The following is a 15,563-nucleotide window of genomic DNA, read 5'->3' on the forward strand; positions in this document are numbered from 1 at the left end:
GAGCCGATAGTGTCCTTATTTATAATTGGTAAGAACAGAGGATGCCATCCCAAGGGAATGCAATACTGGACCTGATGGTGCAGTACTGGTCATGATTGCAAGTGAGCTCATCAGTGATGTCAAGATCGGAGACAGCCTGGGCTGCACAGATCATGCACTGGAGGAATTCACAGTCCTCAGGGATATAGGACAGGTGAGGAGTACTGTCAGGACTCTGAATTTTAGGAAAGCAAACTTTCAGCTCTTCAAGGAGTCTGTCAGTAGAACCTCCTGGGAAACGGTCCTAAGGGGTGAGAGAGCAGAAGAGAGCTGGCAGATCTTTAAGGATGCTTTCCATAGAGCACAAGAGCTCTGAGTGCTGAGGTGTAAGAAATCAGGCAAGGAAGGGAAGAAAATGGCATGGGTGAGTCAGGACTTCCTGGTCAAAATGAAGAACAAAAAGGAACTGCAAAGACAGCGGACACAGGGACAGGTAGCCTAGGAGGAGTACAGGAACACTGCCCAGTTGTGTAGGGATGATGTCAGGAAGACCAAGGCACAGCTGGAGCTGAATTTGGCAAGAGAGACAAAGAATAACAAGAACGGCTTCTACAGGTACCTCAACCAGTAGAGGAAGGTTAAAGAAAGCATTCCCTGTCTGATGAACAGAGTGGAGAACTGGTGTCAAGAGATGAGGAGAAGGCTGAGCCTTTCCCCACAATATTTGAAAAGTCCTGGTAGTCAGGTGAAGTGCCTGGAGATTGGAAAAAGGGAAATTTTGTGCTCATTTTTAAGAAGGGTAATAAAAAGGACCCTGGAAATCACCAACCTCTCAGCCTTAGCTCTGTGGCTATGAAGATCATGGAACAGATCTCAGATAACACACATGGAGGACAAACAGGTGATTTGAGACAGCCAGCAAGGCTTCACCAAGAGCAAGTCCTGCCCCTCCAACCTAGTGACTTTTTACAATGGAGCCACTACATCAGTGGACAACAGAAGACCAAAAGAAGTTTTCTGTCTGTAAAGCATTTGACACAGGTTTCCTGCCTCCCCCCCCCCCCCCCCACATCCCCAAGATTCTTCTCTCTAAAGTGGAGAGATATGGATTTGATGGGTGAACAGTTCTGGGGATAAGGAATTGGTTAGATGGTCACATCCAGAGGGTAGTGGTTGACATCTTGATGTTCAGATGCAGACAGGTGACAAGTGGTGCCCCTCAGGAATCAATAGTGGGACTGTTGTTGTTCAATATCTTCATCCATGATACAGACCCTCAGCAAATTTGCTGATGATAGCAAGCTGAGTAGTGCTGTTGACATGACTGAAGAACACAGGCTGGAGAGGTTGGCTCAGATTCTCCTAGAAGCTCTGATAAGGCACATGGAGGTCACAGAGGTGATCAAATACAGCCAACATGGCTTCACTAAGGGCAAATCCTGCCTGATGATCCTAGTGGAGTGGTATCAGTAGAAAAGGAACAACCTACAGATGTCATCTATCTGCACTCAGTGAAAAAACATGTGTTGATACTGGCAAGCCATTTGGAATTTCTGGTCAGGACTAGAAAGGCTTTTAATCTGGACTCGAGTGCAATCTGCACTGAACCCGCAGCCTATGGCCAAACAGTCCCAAACTCCTGTGTCAGCACACCTAGAAACAGAGGAAGGCAGCAATGGTGGGGAATAGCACACTGAGAGGGGAAGAACTATCAGGACGAAGAAACCTCCCTCCAAACCTGAGGTAGCACTGCCAAAATGATTTATGGCACTGTAGAAAGAATTTATGGCTCTGCAGACTGATGAGGGAAATGAGCCTGCATCTGGTTAAGTCCAGAGGCCCAAGTAAAGCAGCCAGACTGGATCCCTGCTGTAAAACAGCTCCAGCAACCAACAAAAAGCAATGGGTGATAGCAGTGACTCTTCTGAGCAGCACAGAGGCACCCATTTGCCATCCAAATCTGCAATCTAGAGAGCTGTGCTGCTGTTCAGCAACAAGCGCAAGGCCCTATGCCTGGGTTGGGACAACCCCAAGCACAAATACAGGCTGGGCAAGGAATGCCTTGAGAGAGGTATTGAGGAGAAGGACTCAAGGGTGTCAATTGATGAAAACCTTAACAGGAGCCAGCAATGTGAACTTGCAGCCCAGAAGGCCAACCATATCCCAGGCTGCAGCAAAAGAATTGTGACCAGCAGGATGAGGGAGGTGATTCCCCCCCTCTGCACTGCTCTTGTCAGACCCCACCTGGAGTACTGCATCCAGTTCTGGGGCCCCCAGCTGAAGCAGATCCAGAGGGGTGCCACAAAGATGATCAGAGGGCTGAGCACCTCTGCTCTGAGGACCTGTTGCAAGAGTTTTGGGCTGTTCAGCATGGTTAAGAGAAGGCTCTGGGGTCACCTTACAGCAGCCTTCCAGTACCTGGAGGGGGCCTAAAAGAAAGCTGCAGAGGAATGTTTTACAAGCGCTTGTAATGATAGGACAAGAGGGAATGGGCTGCAGATCAAGCAGTGTCTATTTATACCAGATAGTAGAAAGCAATTCTTTAGAGTAAGGGTGGTGAGACACTGGAGCAGGTTGCCCAGGAAGGTGGTGGATGCCACCTCCCGGGAAGTTTTCAGGGTCAGGGTGGATGAAGCCTTGAGCAATATGATCTAGTGGAAGGTGTCCCTGTCCACTGGAGCTGGAACTAGATGATCTTTAAGGTCCCTTCCAACTCAACCCATTCTATGATTCTGTGAGTCTACAATTGTATGAGAAAGGCCATATGTAGCGTAATTTGCGTGTGCTATAAGCCTTTATTGTGTAACATTATTGCAAAATAACTACATTTAGGCCAGTCCCCAGGTGAACCCAGCCCCTGAGCCCTACCTGCCGGCCCAGCCAGCCCCCGTGTCACTGACGGCGACGTGGCCTCTAGTGGGGCCGGGAAGGGTTGTCAGGGCGGCTGGTCCTCCTCCTCCGGGCTCGCCCAGCTAGCTGAGAGGAGCGTCGGTGGCTGCTTCGGTAGCGCACAGCCTCCTCTCGATCCTCTTCTGGCGCTTCTCGCTCCCTGTTAGTGGGACCGGGGTCTGAGGGGGTGCTGCTGGGACCCCCCGGTAGGTCTGAGCTGGGGGCAGAGAACCGTCCTCCGGAGGCGCGGAGGCTACCCTCCCGCTCTTCAGCAGCATCAGCGCCCCCGAGCCCCATCCGGCGTCGAGCCTCGCTCCAGCACAGGAGTACGACGGCGTCCGTCAGGCAGAGAACAAACCTCCTTGTGTGCCTGCCCAGGGCAATCCGCAGCACCGGGATCAGAGCCTCCTCATGCAGGCCAAAGTAGCCCAGGCTGACGAGGATTAAGTCCTGCACCAATGCTGCTTCCTGGGCATCCTCAATGATCTGCACCATCTCCTGGTGCAACCAAGGCATCAGGGGATAGAGGACAGTGGGGTACTGCCAGAAGATGAATGCCCAGGTGTACACATAGAAGCCTCCCACTGGATCCACGGGCAGTGGCCTTGGGCCTGCTGGCCAGGCAGCCTCAGCAGAGTAGAGTCCATGGACAGCTGGGTCTCCAGGAGCTCCTTCTGCTGACCCGTGGGCTGCAGCTGGTGTGATGGCATGCTCCCTAAAGTCATCATCTGCCTGCACTGAGTGCAAGATGGAGCTTACCCTCCCCCTGCAGAGGGGGCACTCAGGCTTGCTCTCAGCCCACTGCAGGATGCATGGGTAGCAGAACTGGTGGAGGCATGGCACCACGTAGCCAGCATCCTCCCAGCTGTCCAGGCATATTGAACAGCGGTTCCCTGGTTCTGTGGCCATGCTCTCTGTGCCCTGCAGTGGGTTATGGGCAGCTGGGGACGTTGACCCCCTCCCTGTCAGCGGCACTGCAGCAGTGGATGTCACGCTGGAACGGAAAGAGAAGCCACCATCATTTGCTAGTCCAGGGAGGGGTGTAAGAAATGTCCAGGCCCCTCGAGAAGGAAACCTTCCCAACTCCTAAGGGTGAGGTTCCCCCATCCAACTCACCTCTGCTCCTGTGAGTCTGCCTCCTGGATATCCTGGCTGCCTGAACCGGGCAGGGCTGGGGAAAATTCTCTGGTGGCTCAGACATCAAGAGCTCCTCTCTCTACCTGATGGACACACTGGATACTGTGTGCCTGCTGGACTCCAAGTCATCACCGTTGGCTCAGTACTTTCAGGTTCTTTTCTGCAGGACTGTTCTTGAGCTCACCATTCCTCACCCTGTGTTGGTATCAAGGACTGCCCTTACCCAGGTGTAGGACTTTATACTTTACCTTATTTGACCTCATGAGATTCAGCTGAGCCAACCTCTCCAGCCTGTGTTCTTCAGTCATGTCAACAGCACTACTCAGCTTGCTATCATCAGCAAATTTGCTGAGGGTCTGTATCATGGATGAAGATATTGAACAACAACGGTCCCACTATTGAGCAGAGGTGCTCAGCCCTCTGATCATCTTTGTGGCACCCCTCTGGATCTGCTTCAGCTGGGGGCCCCAGAACTGGATGCAGTACTCCAGGTGGGGTCTGACAAGAGCAGTGCAGAGGGGGGGAATCACCTCCCTCATCCTGCTGGTCACAATTCTTTTGCTGCAGCCTGGGATATGGTTGGCCTTCTGGGCTGCAAGTTCACATTGCTGGCTCCTGTTAAGGTTTTCATCAATTGACACCCTTGAGTCCTTCTCCTCAATACCTCTCTCAAGGCATTCCTTGCCCAGCCTGTATTTGTGCTTGGGGTTGTCCCAACCCAGGCATAGGGCCTTGCGCTTGTTGCTGAACAGCAGCACAGCTCTCTAGATTGCAGATTTGGATGGCAAATGGGTGCCTCTGTGCTGCTCAGAAGAGTCACTGCTATCACCCATTGCTTTTTGTTGGTTGCTGGAGCTGTTTTACAGCAGGGATCCAGTCTGGCTGCTTTACTTGGGCCTCTGGACTTAACCAGATGCAGGCTCATTTCCCTCATCAGTCTGCAGAGCCATAAATTCTTTCTACAGTGCCATAAATCATTTTGGCAGTGCTACCTCAGGTTTGGAGGGAGGTTTCTTCGTCCTGATAGTTCTTCCCCTCTCAGTGTGCCATTCCCCACCATTGCTGGCTTCCTCTGTTTCTAGGTGTGCTGACACAGGAGTTTGGGACTGTTTGGCCATAGGCTGCGGGTTCAGTGCAGATTGCACTCGAGTCCAGATTAAAAGCCTTTCTAGTCCTGACCAGAAATTCCAAATGGCTTGCCAGTATCAACACATGTTTTTTCACTGAGTGCAGATAGATGACATCTGTAGGTTGTTCCTTTTCTACTGATACCACTCCACTAGGATCATCAGGCAGGATTTGCCCTTAGTGAAGCCATGTTGGCTGTATTTGATCACCTCTGTGACCTCCATGTGCCTTATCAGAGCTTCTAGGAGAATCTGCTCCATGAGCTTCCAGGGGCTGAGCTGAGGCTAACAGGTTGATAGTTCCCAGGGTCCTCCTTTCTACCCTTTTTAAGAGTGGGAACAATGTTTCCCTTCTTCCAAGACTTCTCAAATACTACATCAACCAGTTCTCTCAGGACTCTGGGGTGCATCTCATCAGGTCCTATAGACTTGAATATGCTTGGATGCCTCAGGGGGCCACAAACCTGATCTTCACATACAGTGTGAGGGACTTCACTGCCTTTATCCCCACCTTACGGTTTTATAACTTGGCAGGTGTTGGAAGAGAGATTGCCAGTGAAGACCGAGGAAAAAAAGTGGTTGAGAGCTTCAGCCTTCTCATCTCACCATTTGTGTTCTTCAGGGGGGAGGAAATCATGCTTGATTAATCTCACATTCTTCTACGATGTGGTGACTAGCTGGACAGATGAAGGAAGAGCAGTGGATGTTGTGGACCTTGACTTCATCACGGCTTTTCATGCTATAACATCCTCATAGGTAAGGTCAAGAAATGTGGGTCAAATGAGTGGACTGTGAGATGGATTGAGCAGTGGCTAAACAACAGAGCTCAGAGGGTTGTGATCAGTGGCACAGAGCCCAGCTGGATGCCTCCAGCTATTGGTGCTCCCCAGGGGTGAGTACTAGGTCCAGCCTTATTCAACATCTTCCTTGACCTGAGTGAGGGGATGGAGTGCACTCCCAGCAAGTCTGCTGATCCTATGAAACTGGGAGGAGTGGCTGACACAGCAGAAGGCTGCTCTGCCTTTCAGTGAGATCTGGACAGACTGGAGAGTTGTGCAGAGAGGAAACCAATAAGGTTCAAAAGTCCTGGTGAACAAGAAGGTGATGATGAGCCAGCAATGTGCCTTGTGGCCTAGGGCCAATGGTATCCTGGGGTACATTAAGAAGAACGTGGCAAGCCATTTGAGGTAGATTTTGCTGTCCCCCTACCCTGCTCTGTTGGGGTTGGGTGTCAGGATAAAGGTGCCAGTCTCTTGTCAGTGGTGCCCACTGACAGGACAAGGGTCAGTGGATATAAACTAGAACGGAGGAAGTTCTACCTCAGTATGAGGAAAACCTTTACTGTGAGGGTGATGGAGCACTGGAACAGGCTGGCCAGAGAGGTAGTGGAGTCTGTCTTTTCAGTTACTAAAAAACTGTCTGGGAGTGTTCCTGTGTGGCCTGTCCTAAGTGAATCTGCTGTGGCAGGGGTGTTGGACTTGATGAGCTCCAGAAGTCCCTTCCAAATCGCTACCATTCTGTGATTCTGAGATTCTGTGACATTTAAAACACCACATGAACAAGGCTTCTCAACTTTCATAAGTATTAGATCTACAGCCTGTAAGTAGACAGTGATTCAGTGATTCAGCTGGGCTTTTTTTAGGGGGGGGTGGGGGTGGGGTTGTTTGTTTGCATTTTCTTTGGTTGGTTGTGGTTTTTTTTTCTCTGAAAGCTTTAAATATTAACTGTGGACTATGTGGTCCACTTCATAAGACTTACTGAATATAATCTGTATGAACTCTTCCTAGATATAAAGTATTTTACTTTGTTAAATAATACATGGAGTTCCTTATGGAGTTCCTCTAGTTGTGTAATATTAAATAGATTCTGTGAGGATAAACACATTTTGTAATAACTGTTTAATGTACAAAAAAAAGAAAAAGGTGGGGTATTTTTATAAGCACATTAACTATGCATCCTTAGAAATCCTATCCTGGAAGAACCTCTATCTGAGTGAATATCTGAGTAATGTTACTGAAATTATCAAACTTGCCATCAACAGCAGGAGTGAAAACACAGGACAATTTAGAAAGGACAAGTTTGATGCAATCACCTATGTTAAATGTATTCAAAACACAGATGTACAGAAATACAATGCAACATCTCTGTCTTCAAAAGTAGAGGTTTTTCAAGGACTATTCAAGATTTGAAAGCAGGATAAGAAAATGTAACATGACATCACTTGCACAATAGTATTCATATTAACAAACAATACCTTGTTGTCCTCAGTAATTATATGATAGCAGTTCACCCAAACTAACAGGTTAATGCAAGCATTAAGGTGTACAGAAGTAAAGTATATCCTAGGCTCGCTATTGAAATTGATCACAATTAAAATGCAGAGTTACTAAAATGTGTGGTAGTTTTTGTATTGCTGTGCCTGCAAGAGTCTCAGGATAGAAGGCAAAAATTTGGAGCAAGAAAAACTACCAAGCTGGAAGGAGACCCCTTAATAGAGCAGCCTTAAGAGGCAAAAGCAAACAGTGAAAAACAGCAGAATTGCTTGCTTCTTCTGTCTGAATCAGTTGGTGTAATAAAAATATTCTCTCATTTATTATTAATTTAATGAGAATTTCATTCAGAATGGATGTGAATTGAGAGTACAAACACACACATACAAGAGTAGCTTAATTATTCTAAAGGAATAAATTTAATCGACTCAGTGAAAAAACATGTGTTGATACTGGCAAGCCATTTGGAATTTCTGGTCAGGACTAGAAAGGCTTTTAATCTGGACTCGAGTGCAATCTGCACTGAACCCGCAGCCTATGGCCAAACAGTCCCAAACTCCTGTGTCAGCACACCTAGAAACAGAGGAAGCCAGCAATGGTGGGGAATGGCACACTGAGAGGGGAAGAACTATCAGGAAGAAGAAACCTCCCTCCAAACCTGAGGTAGCACTGCCAAAATGATTTGTGGCACTGTAGAAACAATTTATGGCTCTGCAGACTGATGAGGGAAATGAGCCTGCATCTGGTTAAGTCCAGAGGCCCAAGTAAAGCAGCCAGACTGGATCCCTGCTGTAAAACAGCTCCAGCAACCAACAAAAAGCAATGGGTGATAGCAGTGACTCTTCTGAGCAGCACAGAGGCACCCATTTGCCATCCAAATCTGCAATCTAGAGAGCTGTGCTGCTGTTCAGCAGCAAGCGCAAGGCCCTATGCCTGGGTTGGGACAACCCCAAGCACAAATACAGGCTGGGCAAGGAATGCCTTGAGAGAGGTATTGAGGAGAAGGACTCAAGGGTGTCAATTGATGAAAACCTTAACAGGAGCCAGCAATGTGAACTTGCAGCCCAGAAGGCCAACCATATCCCAGGCTGCAGCAAAAGAATTGTGACCAGCAGGATGAGGGAGGTGATTCCCCCCCTCTGCACTGCTCTTGTCAGACCCCACCTGGAGTACTGCATCCAGTTCTGGGGCCCCCAGCTGAAGCAGATCCAGAGGGGTGCCACAAAGATGATCAGAGGGCTGAGCACCTCTGCTCTGAGGACCTGTTGCAAGAGTTTTGGGCTGTTCAGCATGGTTAAGAGAAGGCTCTGGGGTCACCTTACAGCAGCCTTCCAGTACCTGGAGGGGGCCTAAAAGAAAGCTGCAGAGGAATGTTTTACAAGCGCTTGTAATGATAGGACAAGAGGGAATGGGCTGCAGATCAAGCAGTGTCTATTTATACCAGATAGTAGAAAGCAATTCTTTAGAGTAAGGGTGGTGAGACACTGGAGCAGGTTGCCCAGGAAGGTGGTGGATGCCACCTCCCGGGAAGTTTTCAGGGTCAGGGTGGATGAAGCCTTGAGCAATATGATCTAGTGGAAGGTGTCCCTGTCCACTGGAGCTGGAACTAGATGATCTTTAAGGTCCCTTCCAACTCAACCCATTCTATGATTCTGTGAGTCTACGATTGTATGAGAAAGGCCATGTGTAGCGTAATTTACGTGTGCTATAAGCCTTTATTGTGTAACATTATTGCAAAATAACTACATTTAGGCCAGTCCCCAGGTGAACCCAGCCCCTGAGCCCTACCTGCCGGCCCAGCCAGCCCCCGTGTCACTGACGGCGACGTGGCCTCTAGTGGGACCGGGAAGGGTTGTCAGGGCGGCTGGTCCTCCTCCTCCGGGCTCGCCCAGCTAGCTGAGAGGAGCGTCGGTGGCTGCTTCGGTAGCGCACAGCCTCCTCTCGATCCTCTTCTGGCGCTTCTCGCTCCCTGTTAGTGAGACCGGGGTCTGAGGGGGTGCTGCTGGGACCCCCCGGTAGGTCTGAGCTGGGGGCAGAGAACCGTCCTCCGGAGGCGCGGAGGCTACCCTCCCGCTCTTCAGCAGCATCAGCGCCCCCGAGCCCCATCCGGCGACGAGGCTCTCCCCTGCGCAGAAGTACGACGGCGTCCGTCAGGTAGCGAAGAAACCTCCTTGTGTGCCTGTCCACGGGCAGTGGCCTTGGGCCTGCTGGCCAGGCAGCCTCAGCAGAGTCGAGTCCATGGACAGCTGGGTCTCCAGGAGCTCCTTCTGCTGACCCGTGGGCTGCAGCTGGTGTGATGGCATGCTCCCTAAAGTCATCATCTGCCTGCACTGAGTGCAAGATGGAGCTTATCCTCCCCCTGCAGAGGGGGCACTCAGGCTTGCTCTCAGCCCACTGCAGGATGCATGGGTAGCAGAACTGGTGGAGGCATGGCACCACGTAGCCAGCCTCCTCCCAGCTGTCCAGGCATATTGAACAGCGGTTCCCTGGTTCTGTGGCCATGCTCTCTGTGCCCTGCAGTGGGTTATGGGCAGCTGGGGACGTTGACCCCCTCCCTGTCAGCGGCACTGCAGCAGTGGATGTCACGCTGGAACGGAAAGAGAAGCCACCATCATTTGCTAGTCCAGGGAGGGGTATAAGAAATGTCCAGGCCCCTCGAGAAGGAAACCCTCCCAACTCCTAAGGGTGAGGTTCCCCCATCCAACTCACCTCTGCTCCTGTGAGTCTGCCTCCTGGATGTCCTGGCTGCCTGAACCAGGCAGGGCTGGGGAAAATTCTCTGGTGGCTCAGACATCAAGAGCTCCTCTCTCTACCTGATGGACACACTGGATACTGTGTGCCTGCTGGACTCCAAGTCATCACCGTTGGCTCATGTCCAGCTTCTTGTTGGTCAGTACTTTCAGGTTCTTTTCTGCAGGACAGTCCTTGAGCTCATCATTCCTCACCCTGTGTTGGTATCAAGGACTGCCCTTACCCAGGTGTAGGACTTTATACTTTACCTTATTTGACCTCATGAGATTCAGCTGAGCCAACCTCTCCAGCCTGTGTTCTTCAGTCATGTCAACAGCACTACTCAGCTTGGTATCATCAGCAAATTTGCTGAGGGTCTGTATCATGGATGAAGATATTGAACAACAACGGTCCCACTATTGATGCCTGAGGGGCACCACTTGTCACCTGTCTGCATCTGAACATCAAGCTGTCAACCACTACCCTCTGGATGTGACCATCTAACCAATTCCTTATCCCCAGAACTGTTCACCCATCAAATCCCTATCTCTCCACTTTAGAGAGAAGAATCTTGGGGATGGGGGGGGGGGGGGGAGGCAGGAAACCTGTGTCAAATGCTTTACAGACAGAAAACTTCTTTTGGTCTTCTGTTGTCCACTGATGTAGTGGCTCCATTGTAAAAAGCCACTAGGCTGGAGAGGCAGGACTTGCTCTTGGTGAAGCCTTGCTGGCTGTCTCAAATCACCTGCTTGTCCTCCATGTGTGTTATCTGAGATCTGTTCCATGATCTTCATAGCCACAGAGCTAAGGCTGAGAGGTTGGTGATTTCCAGGGTCCTTTTTATTACCCTTCTTAAAAATGAGCACAAAATTTCCCTTTTTCCAATCTCCAGGCACTTCACCTGACTACCAGGACTTTTCAAATATTGTGGGGAAAGGCTTGACAACTACATCAGCCAGTTCCCTCATCTCATGAGGACCCATAGACTTGTGTCTGTTTAGGTTCTTCAGGTAGTCACAAACATGATCTTACCATACCTTACTGCTCGGTTCAGGCAGCCAGGTCATCCAGGAGGCAGACTCACAGGAGCAGAGGTGAGTTGGATGGGGGAACCTCACCCTTAGGAGATGGGAAGGTTTCCTTCTCGAGGGGCCTGGACATTTCTTACACCCCTCCCTGGACTAGCAAATGATGGTGGCTTCTCTTTCCGTTCCAGCGTGACATCCACTGCTGCAGTGCCGCTGACAGGGAGGGGGTCAACGTCCCCAGCTGCCCATAACCCACTGCAGGGCACAGAGAGCATGGCCACAGAACCAGGGAACTGCTGTTCAATATGCCTGGACAGCTGGGAGGAGGCTGGCTACGTGGTGCCATGCCTCCACCAGTTCTGCTACCCATGCATCCTGCAGTGGGCTGAGAGCAAGCCTGAGTGCCCCCTCTGCAGGGGGAGGGTAAGCTCCATCTTGCACTCAGTGCAGGGAGATGATGACTTTAGGGGGCATGCCATCACACCAGCTGCAGCCCACGGGTCAGCAGAAGGAGCTCCTGGCCACCCAGCTGTCCATGGACTCGACTCTGCTGAGGCTGCCTGGCCAGCAGGCCCAAGGCCACTGCCCGTGGACAGGCACACAAGGAGGTTTGTTCTCTGCCTGACGGACGCCGTCGTACTCCTGTGCAGGAGCGAGGCTCGACGCCGGATGGGGCTCGGGGGCGCTGATGCTGCTGAAGAGCGGGAGGGTAGCCTCCGCGCCTCCGGAGGACGGTTCTCTGCCCCCAGCTCAGACCTACCGGGGGGTCCCAGCAGCACCCCCTCAGACCCCGGTCCCACTAACAGGGAGCGAGAAGCGCCAGAAGAGGATCGAGAGGAGGCTGTGCGCTACCGAAGCAGCCACCGACGCTCCTCTCAGCTAGCTGGGCGAGCCCGGAGGAGGAGGACCAGCCGCCCTGACAACCCTTCCCGGCCCCACTAGAGGCCACGTCGCCGTCAGTGACACGGGGGCTGGCTGGGCCGGCAGGTAGGGCTCAGGGGCTGGGTTCACCTGGGGACTGGCCTAAATGTAGTTATTTTGCAATAATGTTACACAATAAAGGCTTATAGCACACGCAAATTACGCTACATATGGCCTTTCTCATACAATCGTAGACTCACAGAATCATAGAATGGGTTGAGTTGGAAGGGACCTTAAAGATCATCTAGTTCCAGCTCCAGTGGACAGGGACACCTTCCACTAGATCATATTGCTCAAGGCTTCATCCACCCTGACCCTGAAAACTTCCCGGGAGGTGGCATCCACCACCTTCCTGGGCAACCTGCTCCAGTGTCTCACCACCCTTACTCTAAAGAATTGCTTTCTACTATCTGGTATAAATAGACACTGCTTGATCTGCAGCCCATTCCCTCTTGTCCTATCATTACAAGCGCTTGTAAAACATTCCTCTGCAGCTTTCTTTTAGGCCCCCTCCAGGTACTGGAAGGCTGCTGTAAGGTGACCCCAGAGCCTTCTCTTAACCATGCTGAACAGCCCAAAACTCTTGCAACAGGTCCTCAGAGCAGAGGTGCTCAGCCCTCTGATCATCTTTGTGGCACCCCTCTGGATCTGCTTCAGCTGGGGGCCCCAGAACTGGATGCAGTACTCCAGGTGGGGTCTGACAAGAGCAGTGCAGAGGGGGGGAATCACCTCCCTCATCCTGCTGGTCACAATTCTTTTGCTGCAGCCTGGGATATGGTTGGCCTTCTGGGCTGCAAGTTCACATTGCTGGCTCCTGTTAAGGTTTTCATCAATTGACACCCTTGAGTCCTTCTCCTCAATACCTCTCTCAAGGCATTCCTTGCCCAGCCTGTATTTGTGCTTGGGGTTGTCCCAACCCAGGCATAGGGCCTTGCGCTTGCTGCTGAACAGCAGCACAGCTCTCTAGATTGCAGATTTGGATGGCAAATGGGTGCCTCTGTGCTGCTCAGAAGAGTCACTGCTATCACCCATTGCTTTTTGTTGGTTGCTGGAGCTGTTTTACAGCAGGGATCCAGTCTGGCTGCTTTACTTGGGCCTCTGGACTTAACCAGATGCAGGCTCATTTCCCTCATCAGTCTGCAGAGCCATAAATTGTTTCTACAGTGCCACAAATCATTTTGGCAGTGCTACCTCAGGTTTGGAGGGAGGTTTCTTCTTCCTGATAGTTCTTCCCCTCTCAGTGTGCCATTCCCCACCATTGCTGGCTTCCTCTGTTTCTAGGTGTGCTGACACAGGAGTTTGGGACTGTTTGGCCATAGGCTGCGGGTTCAGTGCAGATTGCACTCGAGTCCAGATTAAAAGCCTTTCTAGTCCTGACCAGAAATTCCAAATGGCTTGCCAGTATCAACACATGTTTTTTCACTGAGTCGATTAAATTTATTCCTTTAGAATAATTAAGCTACTCTTGTATGTGTGTGTTTGTACTCTCAATTCACATCCATTCTGAATGAAATTCTCATTAAATTAATAATAAATGAGAGAATATTTTTATTACACCAACTGATTCAGACAGAAGAAGCAAGCAATTCTGCTGTTTTTCACTGTTTGCTTTTGCCTCTTAAGGCTGCTCTATTAAGGGGTCTCCTTCCAGCTTGGTAGTTTTTCTTGCTCCAAATTTTTGCCTTCTATCCTGAGACTCTTGCAGGCACAGCAATACAAAAACTACCACACATTTTAGTAACTCTGCATTTTAATTGTGATCAATTTCAATAGCGAGCCTAGGATATACTTTACTTCTGTACACCTTAATGCTTGCATTAACCTGTTAGTTTGGGTGAACTGCTATCATATAATTACTGAGGACAACAAGGTATTGTTTGTTAATATGAATACTATTGTGCAAGTGATGTCATGTTACATTTTCTTATCCTGCTTTCAAATCTTGAATAGTCCTTGAAAAACCTCTACTTTTGAAGACAGAGATGTTGCATTGTATTTCTGTACATCTGTGTTTTGAATACATTTAACATAGGTGATTGCATCAAACTTGTCCTTTCTAAATTGTCCTGTGTTTTCACTCCTGCTGTTGATGGCAAGTTTGATAATTTCAGTAACATTACTCAGATATTCACTCAGATAGAGGTTCTTCCAGGATAAGATTTCTAAGGATGCATAGTTGATGTGCTTATAAAAATACCCCACCTTTTTCTTTTTTTTGTACATTAAACAGTTATTACAAAATGTGTTTATCCTCACAGAATCTATTTAATATTACACAACTAGAGGAACTCCATAAGGAACTCCATGTATTATTTAACAAAGTAAAATACTTTATATCTAGGAAGAGTTCATACAGATTATATTCAGTAAGTCTTATGAAGTGGACCACATAGTCCACAGTTAATATTTAAAGCTTTCAGAGAAAAAATAACCACAACCAACCAAACAAAATGCAAACAAACAACCCCACCCCCACCCCCCCTAAAAAAAGCCCAGCTGAATCACTGAATCACTGTCTACTTACAGGCTGTAGATCTAATACTTATGAAAGTTGAGAAGCCTTGTTCATGTGGTGTTTTAAATGTCACAGAATCTCAGAATCACAGAATGGTAGCGATTTGGAAGGGACTTCTGGAGCTCATCAAGTCCAACACCCCTGCCACAGCAGATTCACTTAGGACAGGCCACACAGGAACACTCCCAGACAGTTTTTTAGTAACTGAAAAGACAGACTCCACTACCTCTCTGGCCAGCCTGTTCCAGTGCTCCATCACCCTCACAGTAAAGGTTTTCCTCATACTGAGGTAGAACTTCCTCCGTTCTAGTTTATATCCACTGACCCTTGTCCTGTCAGTGGGCACCACTGACAAGAGACTGGCACCTTTATCCTGACACCCAACCCCAACAGAGCAGGGTAGGGGGACAGCAAAATCTACCTCAAATGGCTTGCCACGTTCTTCTTAATGTACCCCAGGATACCATTGGCCCTAGGCCACAAGGCACATTGCTGGCTCATCATCACCTTCTTGTTCACCAGGACTTTTGAACCTTATTGGTTTCCTCTCTGCACAACTCTCCAGTCTGTCCAGATCTCACTGAAAGGCAGAGCAGCCTTCTGCTGTGTCAGCCACTCCTCCCAGTTTCATAGGATCAGCAGACTTGCTGGGAGTGCACTCCATCCCCTCACTCAGGTCAAGGAAGATGTTGAATAAGGCTGGACCTAGTACTCACCCCTGGGGAGCACCAATAGCTGGAGGCATCCAGCTGGGCTCTGTGCCACTGATCACAACCCTCTGAGCTCTGTTGTTTAGCCACTGCTCAATCCATCTCACAGTCCACTCATTTGACCCACATTTCTTGACCTTACCTATGAGGATGTTATAGCATGAAAAGCCGTGATGAAGTCAAGGTCCACAACATCCACTGCTCTTCCTTCATCTGTCCAGCTAGTCACCACATCGTAGAAGAATGTGAGATTAATC

The sequence above is a fragment of the Dryobates pubescens genome, chromosome Z, assembly GCF_014839835.1.
Source record: "Dryobates pubescens isolate bDryPub1 chromosome Z, bDryPub1.pri, whole genome shotgun sequence".
Taxonomy (NCBI): Eukaryota; Metazoa; Chordata; class Aves; order Piciformes; family Picidae; genus Dryobates; species Dryobates pubescens.